The sequence below is a fragment of the Meles meles genome, chromosome 6, assembly GCF_922984935.1.
Source record: "Meles meles chromosome 6, mMelMel3.1 paternal haplotype, whole genome shotgun sequence".
Taxonomy (NCBI): Eukaryota; Metazoa; Chordata; class Mammalia; order Carnivora; family Mustelidae; genus Meles; species Meles meles.
The window spans coordinates 29,179,318-29,196,264 of NC_060071.1; the positions used below are offsets into that span (position 1 = coordinate 29,179,318).

At 40.8% G+C, this 16,947-nt stretch overlaps 1 protein-coding gene, 1 non-coding gene and 1 pseudogene across 3 annotated transcripts in view; 2 read left to right on the top strand and 1 right to left on the bottom strand.

The window, feature by feature from the left end:
* Positions 1 to 10,045, bottom strand: part of CYFIP1 (cytoplasmic FMR1 interacting protein 1) — a 124,692-nt gene extending 114,647 nt beyond the window's left edge. Inside the window, exon 1 of one of the 2 annotated variants that reach the window (XM_046007190.1) lies at positions 9,679 to 10,045. The gene's annotated coding sequence lies outside the window, so the exon portion shown is untranslated. The remainder of the gene's footprint in view (positions 1 to 9,678) is intronic. The other variant, XM_046007191.1, reaches the window with a different exon arrangement.
* A 3,607-nt stretch (positions 10,046 to 13,652) lies between these two features.
* LOC123943510 lies at positions 13,653 to 14,774 on the top strand (annotated as a pseudogene).
* Positions 14,775 to 16,398: 1,624 nt separating this feature from the next.
* On the top strand, positions 16,399 to 16,504 carry LOC123945378. The gene has a single exon (XR_006819208.1). It is a non-coding gene; the product is annotated as a U6 spliceosomal RNA (small nuclear RNA).
* The last annotated feature ends 443 nt before the right edge of the window (positions 16,505 to 16,947 follow it).

The window sequence follows — 16,947 nt, forward strand, 5'->3', positions numbered from 1 at the left end:
ACCAAATGCACAAAAAGCATTTGATAAAATGCAACACCCATTCATGATAAAAACTCAACAAAGTAGAGTTAGAGGGAACATATAATTTAATAAAGGCCTTATGTGAAAAACCCACAGTGACTATCATACTCAATGGGAAAAAATAGAGCTTTTCCTCTATGACCAGGAACAAGATGAAGACGTCACTCTCACCACTTTTCCCCAACATAGTACTACAAGCCCCTGATATAGCAATATAAAAACAAATAAAAGGCATCCAAATTGGTAAGGAAGCAGTAAAACTTTCACTATTTGTAGATGACATGATACAATGCATAGATACCTGGAAGACTCATCAAAAACTATCAGAACTCATAAACAAATTCAGTAAAGTCCCAGATACAAAAATCAATGTGCAGATATATGTTTCATTTTTATACCTGAACAATGAAGCAGCAGAAAGAGAATTTTTTAAAAATTCCATTTATACTTATACCAAAATTAGTAAGATACCTGAGAATTAACCTAACCCAGGAGGTGAAAGACCTGTACTCTTAAAACTATAAAACACTGATGAAAGAAATGAAGATGACATAAAGAAATGGAAAGACATTCCATGCTCACGGATTAGAAGAATATCGTTACAATGTCTATACTACCCAAAACAATGGACAGATTTAATACAATACCATCCAAACAGCAACAGCATTTTTCACAGAACTAGAACAACCTTAAATTTATACATAACCACAAAAGTCACCAAAGAGTCAAAGCAATTTTAGAAAAGAAAAGAAAAACTGGAAGTATCATTATTCCAGACTTCACATTATATTACAAACATGTAGTAATTAAAACAGTATGGTACTGGCACAAAAATAGACACATAAGTCAATGGAACAGAACAGACAACCTAGAAGTAAACCCACAACTAGAGGGTAAACTAATCTTTGACAAAGCAGGAAAGAATATGCAATGGAAAAAAATATAGTCTCTTCAACAAAGAGTATGGGGAAAACTGGTGAGCTACAAGTAAAAGAATGAAAGTGGACCACTTTCTTGTACCATACATAAAAACAAACTCAAAATGGATTAAAGACCCAAATGTGAGACATGAAACCATCAAAATCCTAGAAGAACACAGGCAGTAATTTCTTTGACACTGGACACAGCCGTATTTTTCTAGATGGGTGTCCGAGGGAAATAAAAGCAAAAATAAACTAAGGGACTACATCAAAATAAAAAGCTTCTGCATAGCAAAGGAAAGAATCAAAGAAACTAAAAGGCAACCTATGGATTGGGAGAAGTTATTTGCAAATGACATATCAAAGGGTTAGTATTCCAATTACGTAAAGAACCAATAAAACTCAACACCCAAAACCAAATAATCCAATTAAGAGATGAGTGGAAGACATGAACAGACATTTCTCTAAAGAAGACATACAGATGGCGAAGAGACACATCACTCAACATCTGGGAAAATCAAACACAAATCAAAACTACAATGAGCTATCACCTCACGCCTGTTAGAATGGCTAAAATGAAAAACACAAGAAACAAATGTTTGTAAGAATGTGGAGAAAAAAGAACCCTTGTGCACTGTTGCTGGGCATCAAACTGGTGCAGCCAATCTGGAAAACAATAAACATACTCCTCAAAAAGTTAAAAACAGAATTACCCTATGATCCAGTAATCCCACTATTGGGTATTCTTCACTGGTATACTTTACTGGGTATACTTCACTACAATGAGGAGCAAAACACTACTTTGAAAAGATGGATGCACCCCTATGTTTATTGCAGCATTATTTTCAATAGCTAAATTACGGAAGCAACTCAAGCGTTTGTCAATAGATAAACAGATGAAAAAGATGTTTTATATATATATATATATATATATATAGCTATATATGTGTGTGTGTTTGTGTGTGTATACATATGATGTAATATTATTCAGCCATTAAAGAAAAGAATGAAATCTTGCCATTTACAACAACATGGATGGATCTATAATGCTAACTGAAATATGTCAGTTAAAGAAAGACAAATACCATATGATTTTACCCACGTATAGAATTTAAGAAACAAAATAAATGAAAAAAAAGAAAAAACAAGACAAACCAAAAAACAGACTCTTAACTACAAACTGCTGGTTGCCAGAGGAGAGGTGGGTGGAGGGATGGGTGAAACAGATGAAGGAGTTAAGAGTACACTTAACTTGATGAGAATTGCTGAATCACTATATTATACACCTAAAACTAATATAACACTGTATGCTAACTACACTGAATGCCAACTACACCAGAATTAAAATAAAATTTAAAACAAGAAAAATATATTTAAGAATAGATTTAACCAAGAGGTGAAAGATTTGTACACCAAAAATACAAAACACTGCTGAAAGTAATTAAAGACACAAATAAATATATTTCACATCCCTGGACTGGAAGACCTAATATTGCTAAGATGACAACATTACCCAAAGCTGTCTACAGATTTGATGTGATGTCTTTCAAAATTCCAACAGTATTTTTTGCAAAAATAGAAAATCACGGCCCCAAATTAATACGGAATTGCAAGGTACCCAGAATAGCCAAAAGATTCTTGAAAAAGAACAACAAAGTTGAAGGTATCACACTTACTGAATTCAAAACTTACTTTAAAGCAACAGTAAACAAAAAAAAAATGTGGTACTGGTGTAAAGACTGACATACTGGCTGATGACACAGAACAGAGAGCCCAGAAATAAACCCTTGTTTATAAGTTAGTGATTTTCAACAAGGGTGTCAATCTTTTTAACAAATAGTGCTGGGAGGGGCGCCTGGGTGGCTCAGTGGGTTAAAGCCTCTGCTTTCCGCTGGGGTCATGATCTCAGGGTCCTGGGATCAAGCCCCACATCGGGCTCTCTGCTCAGCAGGGAGCCTGCTTCCCCCACTCTCTCTGCCTGCTTCTCTGCCTACTTGTGATCTTAAATCTTTAAAAAAAAAAAAATAGTGCTGGGAAAACTGGATATTTGCATGCAAAGAATTAAACTGAGCCATTAGCTTACACTATCTATAAAAGTTAACTCAAATAAACAACAAGCTAAACATAAGAGGTAAAACTATAAAACTCTTGTAAGGAAATATATAGGAAAAGCTTCATGACACTGGATTTGGGAACAATTTCTTAAATACGTCACCAAAACACCGTCAACAAAGAAAAAAATAGATAAACTAGACGTAAAAATTAAAAACGAGCACACCCACCCAAGGATGATGTCAATGAGTGAAAAGACAACTTGCAGAATGGGAGAAAATATCTGCAAATCATGTATTTGATGAGAGACTGGCATCCAAAATACATAAAGAATTCCTCTAACTGGACAGCAAAAAGACAACATTAAAAAGTGTACAAAGGACTTGAAACAGAGTACCTTTCTCCAAAGATATATGAATGGCAAATATGTACAGGAAAAGATGCTCAACATTACTAACCATTAGGAAAATGCAAATCAAAACCAGAATGAGATACCATTTCACACCCATCAGGATGGCTTTATCAAAACCAAAAAAACCAATAAACCAGAAAAAAGTGTTGGTAAGGATGTGAAGAAATTGGAATCCCTGTACATTGTTGGGAATGTTGGTGCAGCTGCTGTGGAAAACAGTATGTCAATTCCTAAAACAAAAACAAAAAACAAAAACTAAACACAGTATTACCATATGATCCAGCAATTCCACTTTTGGGTATCTACCCAAAAGAATTGAAAAGAGGTATCTGTACACCCATGTTCATAGTAGCATTCTACAATAGCAAAAGGTAGGAACAACCCAAATGTCCATCAACAGATGAATGGACAAAGAAAATACAGTATATACATACAATGGAATATTATTTGACCTTAAAAGGGATTAAATTCTGATACATGATACAAATGGATGACCATACCAAATGGTCATACCAAATGAAATACGCCAGAAACAAAAGGACAAATAATGTACAACTGCATTTTTATATATGGCTGGAATAGTCAAGTTCATAGACAACAGAATGGTAGTTACTAGGTCCTGGGGAAATACACGAATGGAGATGTTTTGTTTAATGGGCACAGAATTTCAGTATGGGATTATGAAAAAGTTCTGGAGATGAATAGTGGTGATGGTTGCACAACAATGTAAATGTACTGAATTCTCCTAAACTGTACACTTGAAATGGTTAATATGGTAAATGTTAACATTTTTTCTTAGTAAAATAAAATCAAGTAGAGTGATTCCTCTACTTTATTTTTGTTTTTAAACATTTTAAAGCTATTCTGGTTTATTTCCCCCTTCATATAAAGTGTAAAACCAGCTTGCTTTTTTTTTTTTTTTTTTAATTTACTTGACAGAGATCACAAGTAGGCAGAGAGGCAGGCGGGGGGGGGGGGGGCGGGGACGGGAAGCAGGCTCCTCACTGAGCAGAGAGCCTGATGCGGGGCTTGATCCCAGGACCCTGGGACCATGAACTGAGCCGAAGGCAGAGGCTTTAACCCACTGAGCCACCCATGCGCCCCAGCTTGTCTTTTATTTATAAAAACATCCTGTTGAGGTTTCTTTTAAAAAAATTAAACACAGGGGTACCTGGGTGGCTCAGTCAGTTGAGTGTTCAACTCTCGATTTCAGCTCAGGTCCTGATCTCATGGGTCATGAGATCAAGCCCAGCATTGGGCTCTAAACTCAGCAAAGGGTCTGCTTGAAACTCTCTCTCTCCCTTTGCCTTTCCCAACCTCTTGTGTTCTTTCTCTCAAGTAAATAAATAAATCTTTTAAAAAAATTTTTTAATTAAACAAATTTTCTTATGACCCTGCAATAACACTACTTGATTTCTACCTGAAAGAAAATAAAACATATATCCATATAAAGACTTGCACATGGGTCTTTACAGCAGCATTGTTCATAACAGGCAAAAAAATGAAAACAACCAACAGTTCATCATCTGGCAAATGGATAAAGAAAAGGTGATATATCCATATAATGGAATACAATGTACCAAAAAGGAATGAATTACATGTTACAACAGAAATGAACTTCAAAAATGGTATTTTGGTGAAAGAAGCCACACATAAAGACTACAAATTGTATACTTTCCTTTATGTTAAATGGTTAGAAAAGGCAGAAGACAGAAAATAAACTAGTGATTAGCTGGAGTAGGGTTAGAAATGGGGATTACCTTTTGGGTCATGTGGAATCTTACTGGGCTGGTAAGTATATTCTAAAGCTGGTTATGGTGACGTATGTACAACCCTGTAAATCTACCGTAAATCACTGTATGACTCGAATAGGTGAATTATGTACATTATACTTCAATAAAGTAGTTTAAAATATCTCTTTGCTGAGATATTTGATTGGAATTATGTTAAATATAGAGATCAATTTGGAGAGAACTGACACCTTTATTATGATGAGTGTTCCAAACCCTGACTTCTCTATTTATTATTTATATCACCTTTGTTTTCATTCATCAGCATTTTGTCGTTTTCAGGACATATATCCTGTGGTTTTCGATTTGTATCTAAGTATTTGATTTTTTTGAAGCTACTGAAAATGGTATTTTAAAGTTTCACCTTCTAATCATACATTGCTAGTATGCAGAGTGACTGACTAACATGTGTTGACTTTGTATTTTGTGATCTTACTAATCTCACTTACTAGTCCTAATAGCCTTTTCATAAATGCCTTGGATTTTTCTGTAGATTATCACGTTGTCTGCAAATAAGAGTTTCACTTCCCCTGCCAACTTGCATGCCTTTTCTTTCTCTGTCCTTATTGAAGTGGCTAAAATAAAATTCTTAAATTATGTAGGTGTTATTAATCTATACTATCCCACGACTGCTATGAGATGGTTAAATTTTAGTAGCAAAAACAATAAAAATAGCTTCAATGGGTTACTTAAAACTTCACCTTTATAAAATACATTTTTCTAATATAAAAACTTCAGAAAACATAGCACTAATAATAACTGTTCCTTCTACAGTATTTTCCTATATTGTCTCATTTGATCTTCATGAGAATATAAGAGGTACTTTTCCCATGTTACCAAAGAAGGAAAATGTGTCAAGGCAGGCCAAACAATGTGCCCATTTGACCTCAGATAATCACACTGGAGCAGAAAGAATCAACAATCAAAGTAGAAGACTTGCCAGGACCCAACCTGATCTCATCTGCTCAAGTCTCTGTCTTCTAGGCATTGACCTGATCTCCCTATAAGGCAATGCTAGTGCAACGCAAACCAAAAACCACAGTCATAGAGTGAGAGAACAGGGGAGTAGGGAGGCAAATACTCCTGGAGTGGAACCTGAGCAAGCACGGTGCCTTAAAAGAATCACAGGTGATTCAGTGTGTGAGGGTCAGATCCTAGATTATAACATTTGGGGCAAGGTATATTGGTCAGATTCTAATTTTTAACCTGAAATATGTGAGTCAGGTGACTGGATTCAAAGTCTGGATCTGCTACTTACCAGGCATATAATCTTGGACATATACTCCATTTCTCTTTGTCAATTTCCTCATCTAATAACTGCACCTACTTTTGATGGTTGTGAGAATAATTAGTATGTAAAGTACTTAGAACAAGAATTAGCAACACTGCCTGTTTCTGTAACTAAAGTTTTATTAAAACACAGCCACAGGGGCGCCTGGGTGACTCAGTGGTTTAAGCCTCTGCCTTCAGCTCAGGTCATGATCTCGGGGTCCTGGGATCGAGCCCCGCATCGGGCTCTCTGCTCAGTGGGGAGCCTGTTTCTCCCTCTCTCTCTGCCTGCCTCTCTGCCTACTTGTGACCTCTCTCTCTGTCAAATAAATAAATAAAATATTAAAAAAAAAAACACAGCCACACTCTCATCACATATTGTCTATGCTGCTTTGATGTTACAACAGTAGAATGAGGTAGTTGTAATAAAGACCATATGGCCCCAAAAGGCATAAATATTCTCCATCTGGTCCTTTACAGGAAAAGAAGCCCTGGCTTAGAACAATGCTGGAGCATAGGTGCTCAAGAAATGTTAGCTATTATTTTAACCCAAACTCACTTCCAGAATAGTAGGCTTGAGTATGTGCACAAAGCTATAAACAAAAGCACTGACTATGGTGGTGACAAATATGAAAGAACAATATCAAATAATAAGAGGCTGATTAAATAAAATACCCACACCGTGGAACACTATACAACCATTAAAAAGAATGGGAGGCGCACCTGGGTGGCTCAGTGGGTTAAATATCTGCCTTTAGCTCAGATCATGATCTTAGGTCCTGGGATCCCTGCTCAGTAGGGAGTCTGCTTCTCCCTCACCCTCTGCCCCTCCACCTGCTCGTGCACACGCAGGCTCTCTTGCTCACTCTCTTTCAAATAAATAAAATCTTTAAAAAAAAAAAAAAGAGTGAAGGAAAATCTGTGTATACATACTGCATATGCCAACACGAAAGGATCTCCAAGATCTTAAAATGAGCCAAAATCATTAAGTGGAAAGGTATGATGAAATATGCAATATAATCAATCTCACTTTGTTACTAAAGGACACAAAAAAACTAAAAACTACATGTATGCACAAAAAAGGCTATATAGTACCACAGAATTACTGAAGGCATTTCACTTTTAATATACATGGTTCTGTGCTTTTCTATTTTTTAATAAGTGGGCATTTTATAATTTTTCTCATGACTTAAAAATACTATTTGAGGGGCACCTGGATGGCTTAGTCAGAGTGGATCGACAGCCTCTTGGTTTCCCCTCTGGCGGTGATCTCCGGTGGTGGGATCCAGCCAACCAGGGGCTCTGGGTTGATGGGAGTAGGCTTGAGATTCTCTCCCTCTTCTCCTCCTCCCACTCACACAGAAAGGCCTGCTCTCGCTCTCGCTCTCTCTTTCTCTCTAAGAAATAGATAAATCTTTAAAGAAATATATTATTTCAATCTCTCAGGTTGTATCCTAAATGTATACTTATCAAAACTTTATGTCTTTACCCTCAGGGACAAACTAGAAAACAGATTAATCTCAAATGCTTTATGCTAAATGAATTAAGCCACACTCAAAGGCCACATATTCTGGAAAAAGCAAAATGTAGGAGGGGAAAACAACTCAGGTGTTGCCAAGAGTTGTGAAAGTGGAGAGGGGCTGCCTACAAAGAGACAGTTGAAGGAATTTTGGGGGTGACAGAACTGTTCTGTATCTTGATTGCGATGGGAGTCCTATGACCGTGTACTTGTCAAAACTCATAATCATACACCGAAAAGCAAACTTTACTACATGTAATTTAAAAATAAATCCAAATAAACACACATACAAAAAAAACAACAGAAAATTTTTCTTTGAGCGACCTATCAGCATAGGAACATACATGTTGACACAGGAAATGTTTTCCACCACAATTCTGTTTGCCTCTGTCACGGAGATGATGCTGCGGGGGAAGAAGGCAGCAGGGAATCAAAATATTAGCACCAAATCCCTATTGAATTCCTACAAATGCATACTTCCTGTGGTCCAAGTTTAAATAATAGTGACTTCTTTTCAGCTCTGTGCCTGCACATTGATACTTCACACGGAAAACCACTATGACATTCAGGGATAAGGAACAGCATAGGTGGGACTCTCAGTGGTAGAGGCACCCCAGCACGCAGCAATCAGAAAATGCATCCTCTGGCTGCTGGACCTGGAGAAGATTTTCTGGCACAATCACTAAGCTACTCTGAGTTAGTGATGGAGTGTCAAGCACAGCAATCTGATACATGGCACCAGGTACCACTGCTGCTCCAATCACAAATCATTTAAGGCATGATATTAGAAAAAAGGCCAAGAAATTCCCCTGGGCTCAAGAAGCAGCAAAAACTGTCCAATGCAGCACACAGTACCCTCTACTACTAGAAAAGAAACACTCCAAAGTCTCAGTTGCCCACAGAAGCGCAGCTCATCCAACCCTGGGTTTAATAAGCAATTGCTCTCTGTACTGTTCAGACATAACACGAGTGGACATGGTCTGGACGCCACTCCCATCTTAAAAAAACACTCCTTAAACCCCATTTCCAAATTACTCACACCCACAACGTGCTGCAAACTAAACGCACGCATTTCAGGCTTAAAATACACAATTCAGTATGGCTGCGCGAACAGCGCTGCCCACGTTAACAATCCTGGAGCCTTAACAAAGCCCAAAACTCATCTCCAAGAATCTGTAAAATGGTTTCGCTTGGCCAGAGTCTCCCTTCTTCCCTCAAAGAGGGGCACAAAGAAGCAAAAACTGGTTCGGGTCTAGTCGCACGATATCAGTCCAAGCTGTCTGCTCCTTACTTTCCAACAATAACTACAAAACACCAATATACATACCCTCCCCACTGGAGCTCTGCCACGTGCAAGGGGCTACGGATGCGGGAAGCCGGGCGCAGGGGCCGGGGGCGCGGGGTCAGGGGTCAAGGGTCGAAAGGCTTTGGGGCAGGGAATGTGAGGGTGTCCACGGGCGCACAGACCGGGATGCGCTACAACTGGGGGTTCGGAGGCTCGGAAACTGGCTTGCCGGGGCCGGGGCGATCCCCGGGAGGCCGCGCCGGCAGAGAGGCCGCGCCGCGTAGAACCAAGTCCTGGCCGCCCGCGGGGCCGGGGTGCGGCCGCTTTGCCGTAATGCCCGATTGGGTTCCAGGGTCCGCCCGTACCCCACAGGAGTTGAAGGGCTGGGCAGGGTCAGCAGCCTTCCTCACCTGGGTCGGGGGCGGCGGTGGCTCCGGGGTCCCAGTCAGGCTCTAGGAGTTTCCTGGCTGAGTGAGTCACTCGGGCGGGCCGGGAATGCGCCAGGAAACACCCGGCCTCCTCCCCTTCCTCCCGGGGCGGGGGCTCTCCCGGCTCGGCCTCTTCCTCCCGGCGCTCCTCCCTCCGCGCTCCGGCCGCGGCCTGGCTGCTCCCTGCTTTGCCTGGTGCACTCTCCACAGCCCCGCAGATCTGCCCGGCAGCGCACGCCTTCTGCCTATCCGCTGTAAGGAGGCGACGGAGAGGCCCTGGCCGTGCTCTCCTCTGGCCGCCTAAGATGCTCTCTGGGGAGATCTCGGAGAGCCACCTGCCGGCTTAGACGACCTCAGCTCTGCGTAGGACTGCTGGGCAGCACGGCTGTGGGACTCCCCCCAGGGGAGCCGTTGGGCTCGTTTAGGAAAAGGGGCGGAGATCCACACCCCGCACCAGGTCTCCACCGGATCAGGGCTGTGGGTGGATTGGCTGCTGAAGAGGCTTGGCGGGGGCCGGGGGGTGGGGGGCGAGCACCCAGCGCACGCCCACAGGGCGCCACTGCCAGGTAGGAGGTGCACACACCTGCGCTTCGCAGGTCAGAGTGTGGCAGGCGGTAAAGTACTGGATGCGACAGGTACACACCGCCAGAGCTCAGCCAACTAGGAGAATATGACTTCGATGGGCCCCTGCAGTGATCCCATCTGTACAACGCCATCTCTCTCTGAGCCAGGGGGAAACCCGCGTGTGTGGGAATGGCTGACAGAAGAAAACTTGATTTGAACAAGTCCCCCAGAACAATCCTGAGACAGGTCAATTCAGTGACAAATTATATGAAAACAGTGAGTGGAGTAAGCTTGTCACAAACATGGTTACAAGAAAAATTACCCTAAACTCCGCACCGACCACCACCTATCCACTTCCCCTTCACCCACCCACTGGCATTCTGGTTCTAATGAAGAACAATAATGATGGGCATCAAGTATTCTAATCTGGCCACTAGACTATGAAAACCACAAGAGGTTTGCTTACTTCCGTCTGTCCTCTGGATAATGCAAAAAGTCACAGCAAATGGATCCTGACTAGACCAGAATCTACCTTTTGTCTACATATTCAGAGAACATTTTTTTTTAGAAGTTCCTGGAGGTCCCTGACACTCCTAAAAAGCATACGTTTTGAGTGACTTTCTGGTTCCCAGCCCGCACATTTTCAGTCAAATTACTGTTTATCTCTGCCCAGGGCTGAGCCTCAACGTTAGGTTCCAAAGGGGTTTGTTTTGTTTTATTTTGTTTTACATTGCAGGTGAAGTGATAGAATACAAATTAAAGGTGTATTGTGATATTTTTAAAATTCCTAAAACAACTAATAAAAAAAATAAGAGGCACAGCTAAAAATCCAAGAGAAGAAATAAAATAGAATGCTGAAATATACTGAGTCCGAAGAAGACAGCAAAAGCAAAAAGCATATAGGATAAGCAGTAACAATTAGCAAGCTATTAGGCTTAAATCCAACCATATTAACAATTACATTATATATATACACTATATATTATATATAAATATATAAATAAATATATAAATATATATATAATATATAAATATATATATAAAATATATAAATATATATAAATAAATAAATATTGTGTGTGTATATACATATAAATGGACTAAACACTCCAGTTAAAGATAAATTGTCACGTTGAATAAAACAAATCCCAATTATACGCTATTTAAAAGAGACATACTTTTGAGGTGTGGGCGGGGGTGGGGGGATTCTGTCCATTACGCAGTTAGGGGTCTGCCTTCAGCTCAGGTGGTGATCCCCAGGTCCTGGGATCCAGCCTTAACTGGACTCCCTGCTCAGCGGGGTCTGCTTCTCCTTCTCCATCTCCCCCTGACCCTGCCCTCACTCATCATGCTCTCTCTCGCTCTCAAAAAGGCAAATAAAATCTTAAAAAAATAAAAAAAGAGAGAGAGAGAGAGATGCTTTATAAGGACACAAAGAAATTGACATTAAAAAGATGGAAAACAGGAGCACCTGGGTGGCTCAGTGGGTTAAGCCTCTGCCTTCGGCTCAGGTCATGATCTCAGGGTCCTGGGATCGAGCCCCGCATCGGGCTCTCTGCTCAGCAGGGAGCCTGCTTCCCTTCCCCTCTCTCTGCCTGCCTCTCTGCCTACTTGTGATCTCTGTCAAATAAAAATAAAAAACCTTTAAAAAAAAAAAAGAAGAAGAAAAACCCACAGCAACATAGGGCACCTGGGTGTCTGACTCTTGATCTCAGCTCAGGCCTTGATCTCAGGGTCATGAGTGAATTCAAGCCCCCTGTTGGGGTCCACACTGAATATGGAGCCTTCTTAAAAAATAAAAAATTTAAAGGGGCACCTGGGTGGCTCAGTGGGTTAAGCCTCTGCCTTTCGCTCAGGTCATGATCCCAGCATCCTGGGATCGAGCCCCGCATCAGGCTCTCTCTTGGCAGGGAGCCTGCTTCCTCCTCTCTCTCTCTCTCTCTATGCCTGCCTCTCTCCCTACTTGTGATCTCTATCTGTCAAATAAATAAATAAAATCTAAAAAAAAAAATTAAAAAAAAAAGCGGGGTGGGGGGAGCACACATGTCACCTGGGTGGCTCAATCAGCTTAGCATCTGAATCTTAATTTCTGCTCAGGTCATGATCTCAGGGTTATGAGATCCAGCCCCGCCTTGGGCTCGCCACGGGGATCAGAGTCTGCTTAACGTTCTCTCTCTCCCTCTCCTTCTGCCCCTCTCACCCCCTCTCTGTCTCTCTCTTAAAAGAAGAAGAAGAAGAAGAATAAGAAGAAGAAGAAGAAGAAGAAGAAGAAGAAGAAGAAGAAGAAGAAGAAGAATCTGTAGCAACAAACAAATACACAATCAAGAAAGAGTTGCACTCAAAACATTCTAAACAAAAATTTCATCGCATTTTTAATCACCCTTGCCGACTCCCTCCCTGGCATAGATTTAAGAGGAAGCTGCTTAATTTCTTGTCCCTCCCTTACGGTGAAAGGAAAAAAGTGGGAGTTGTCTACAATGTTCTGACTTGTCTGGGGGTTGTTGGGGGAACTGGTTTTTGTCTTACCTGGCGTAGTGTGGTGACAGAAATGGTGAATTAGTTTGGATATCAGGTTGGAGGCTGATGAAAGACAAGACTCCCTCCTTTCCTTTCTGAGTCTCCCAGACACTCTGTCTCTATCTGCACTCCCTCTATATCTTCAGTAAACTCCGCTTTTACCTCCTGCTAGCTCAAGTTTGATTTCCATATGTGTAGCCCTGCTGGCTGGTCCTGCAGGACTCTCTCTGGGCCCCTGGAGCCAGCCTGCCAGCATCGCCACTACATCATATACATTTTTAAACAAAAATTACAAGCATACTAAGAGGCAAAAAACACAGTTTAAAGAGGTAGAGCAAGCAAAAGAACCAGACTCACATATGGCAGGGATGTTGGAATTATCAGAGTAGGATTTTTAAAAACTATTATTAAAATGCTAAGGACATATTGTCCAAGTATTCTATTTCCTTATTTGGTCAAAAATCATTTGACCACTTATCTGAGGGTTTCTTTGTGAGATTTCTATTCTATTTCATTGGTCTATATGTCTGTCTTTGTGCCAGTACCACATTGTTATGATTACTTTATGTTATGATTATTATAGCTTTGTAGTAAGTTTTTAAAATCAATCTGACCTAAAAAACACATACAGAACACTATTCAACAACAGCAGAATACACATTTTTCTTAAATGCATAAGAAACATTCTCCATAATAGACCAGATGTTAGGCTACAAAATAAGTCTTTAGAAAATTTAAAAGACTGCAATCATACAAAACATCTTTTTTGATTATGATGAAACTGGAAATCAACACCAGAAGGAGCTCTCTGCTCCTCCCTGTTCAATACATAGAGGCATCTTCTGGTGCAATGGCAGCCATGTCCCTGACACATGATGGTGAAGGTTGGAGTAAAAGAATTTGGCCATATTGGGCACCTGTTTAGCAGGGCTGCTTTTAAGTCTGGCAAAGTGGACATTGCCACCACTCATGATCTCTTCATTGACATCAACTACATGGTCTTCATATTCCAGCATGAGTTCACCCACTGCAAATTCAACAGCATGATTAAGACTGAGAATGGGAAACTTATTGTCAATGGAAATCCCATCTCCATCTTTAAGGAATGAGATCCTGCCAACATCAAATAGGGTGATGCTGGTGCTGAGTATGTTATGGAGTCTCTTCACCACCATGGAGAAGGCTGGGGCTCCCTTGATGGGTAGGGCCAAGAGGGTCATCATCTCTGCCCTTTCTGCTTATGTCCCTATGTTTGTGATGGGTGTGAGCCATAAGTATGACAACTTAATTCAAGATTATCCACAATGCCTCCTGCACCATCAACTATTTGGCCCTTCTGGCCACAGTCATTCATGACAACTTTGGTGTCATTGAGGGACTGATGACCACAGTCCATGCCAACACTGCCACCCAGAAGACCATGGATGGCCCCTCTGGGGAAGCTGTGGCATGATGGCTGAGGGCCTGTACAGAAAACCAACCCTGTTTCTACTGGCACTGCCAAAGTTATAGACAAGGTCATCCCTGAAGTGAATGAGAAGCTTAATATCATGGCCTTCCATGTCCCCATAACCAATGCGTCAGTCATGGTTCTGACCTGCTTCCTGAAGAAAGCTGCCAAATATGATGACATCAAGAAAGTGGTAAAGTAGGCTCAGAGGATCCCTTCAAGGGCATTCTGGGCTACACTTAAGACCAGGGTGTCTCCTGCAACTTCAACAGTGACACCCACTTCCACTTTCAATGCCAGGGCTGGCATTGCTCTCAATGACCACTGTGTCAAGCTCATTTCCTGGTATGACAATGAATTTGGCTACATCAAATGGATGGTAGACCTTATGGTCCACATGACCTCTAAAGAAAAAGAGTGCCCTGGACCACCTGCCCCACCGAAAGGAAGAAGAAGAGAGAGGTCCTCAGCTGCTGGAGAGTCCCAGCCCCAATTCATCCCCCAACACCCTAAGAATCTCCCCAGCCCTACACAGTTTCCATCCTAGACCCTCTGAAGAAGGGGAGGGACTTGGGGAGCTCTACCTTGTCATGTACTATCAATACCATCAACATAAAGTATATTGTACCAAGCCCCCCTCCAAAAAAAATAGCAGAAGGAAAATGGAAAAATCCACAAATATATGAAAATAAAAAATACACTCAAATACCAATGAAGAAATCAGAATAGAAATTAGAGAGGCACCTGGGTGGTACAATTTTTGGGGCATCCAACACTTGGTTTCCGCTCAGGTCATGAAATCAGGGTCCTGGGATTGAACCCTGGGTTGGGCTCTACACTCAGGGCAGAGTTTGCTTGAGATTCTCTCTTTCTCTCCCTCTGCCCTCCCACTCCTACTCTCTCTCTCTCTCTAAAATAAATAAATTAATTTTAAAAAAAGAGAGAGAATTTATGGGGCACCTGGGTGGCTCAGTGGGTTAAAGCCTCTGCCTTCGCTCAGGTCATGATCCCAAAGTCCTGGGATCGAGTCCCACATCGGGCTCTCTGCTCAGCAGAGAGCCTGCTTCCTCCTCTCTCTGTCTGCCTCTCTGCTTACTTGTGATCTCTGTCTGTCAAATAAATAAATAAAATCTTTAAAAAAATAAAAAATAAGAGAAATAAGAAGATATCTTGAAACAAATGAAAATGAAAACACATCATACCAAAACTTGTAAGATGCAGTTCCCATTTCAGGAATAGAATCTAGCGATTCATCACCCACATATAACACCCATTGCTCACCCCCAAAAGTGCCCTCCTTGAAACCCATAACCCATTTAGCCCATTGCCCCAACTGCCACCCTTCCAGCAACCAGCAATTTGTCCTCTTAACCATAGTCTCCTATGATTTGCCTTCATCTCTGTTTTTATCTTATTTTACTTTTCCTTCTCTTCCCTTATGTTCATCTGTTTTGTTTCTTAAATTCCACATATGAGTGACATCATCTGACATCAGTCTTTCTCTGACTGACTTATTTCATTTAGCATAATACCCTCTAGTTCCATCCACATTGTTTCAACTAGCAAGATTTCATTCTTTTGGTGGCTAAGTAATATTCAGTTTATACATATATACATACCACATCTTCTTTATCTAGTTATCTGTCAATGGACATCTGGGCTCTTTCTATATTTTGGCTATGGTGGACTTTGCAGTTATAAATATTGGGATGCATGTGCCCCTTTGAATCACTATATTTGTACTTTTTGGATAAATACCAAGCAGTGAAGTTGCTGGGTCATAGGGTAGTTCAATTTTTGTTATGAGGAAGCGCCATACTGTTTTCCAGAGTGACTGAACCAGTTTACATCACACCAACTGTATGAGTGTTCTCCTTTCTCCACATTCTAGCTAATGTCTGTTGTTTCCTGAGTTGTTGATATTATCCATTCAGACTGGTGTGAGGTGATATCTCATTGTGGTTTTGATTTGTATTTCCCTGATGCTGAGTGATGTTGAGCAATCTTCATGTGTCTGTTAGCCATTTGTATATCTTCTCTGGAGAAATGTGTTTTCATGTCTTCTGCCCATTTCTTGACTGGATTTTTTGTTTGTTTGTTTTTTGGGTGTTGAGGTTGATAAGATATATATATATATATAATACTAGCCCTTTATCCGACAAGACATTTTTGCGCTCGCTTCGGCAGCACATATACTAAAATTGGAACGATACACAGAAGATTAGCAAGACATTTGCAAATATATCTCATATTCTGTAGGTTGCCTTTTAGTTTTGTTGGCTGTTTCTTTGTTATGCAGAAGCTTTTTATCTTGATGAAGTCCCAATAGTTCATTTTTGCTGTTGTTTCTCTTGCCTTTGGAGATGTGTCTGGAAAGAAGTTGCTGTGGCCGAGGTCAAAGAGGTTATTGCTTGTGTTCTCTTCTAGGATTTTGATGGATTCCTGTCTCACAGGACAGGAAGGCCTTTCATCCATTTTTAGTCTTTTTTTGTTTACGATGTAAAGACAGTGGTCCAGTTTCATTCTACCTGTTGCTGTCCAGTTTTCCCAATAATATTTGTTGAAGAGACTTTTTTGCATTGGATATTCATTCTTGCTTTCTCAAAGAGTAGTTGACCATACAGTTGAAGGTTCATTTCTGGATTCTCTGTTCTGTTCCATTGATCTATGTGTCTGTTTTTATGCCAGTACCATACTGTCTTGGTGACTACAGCTTTGTA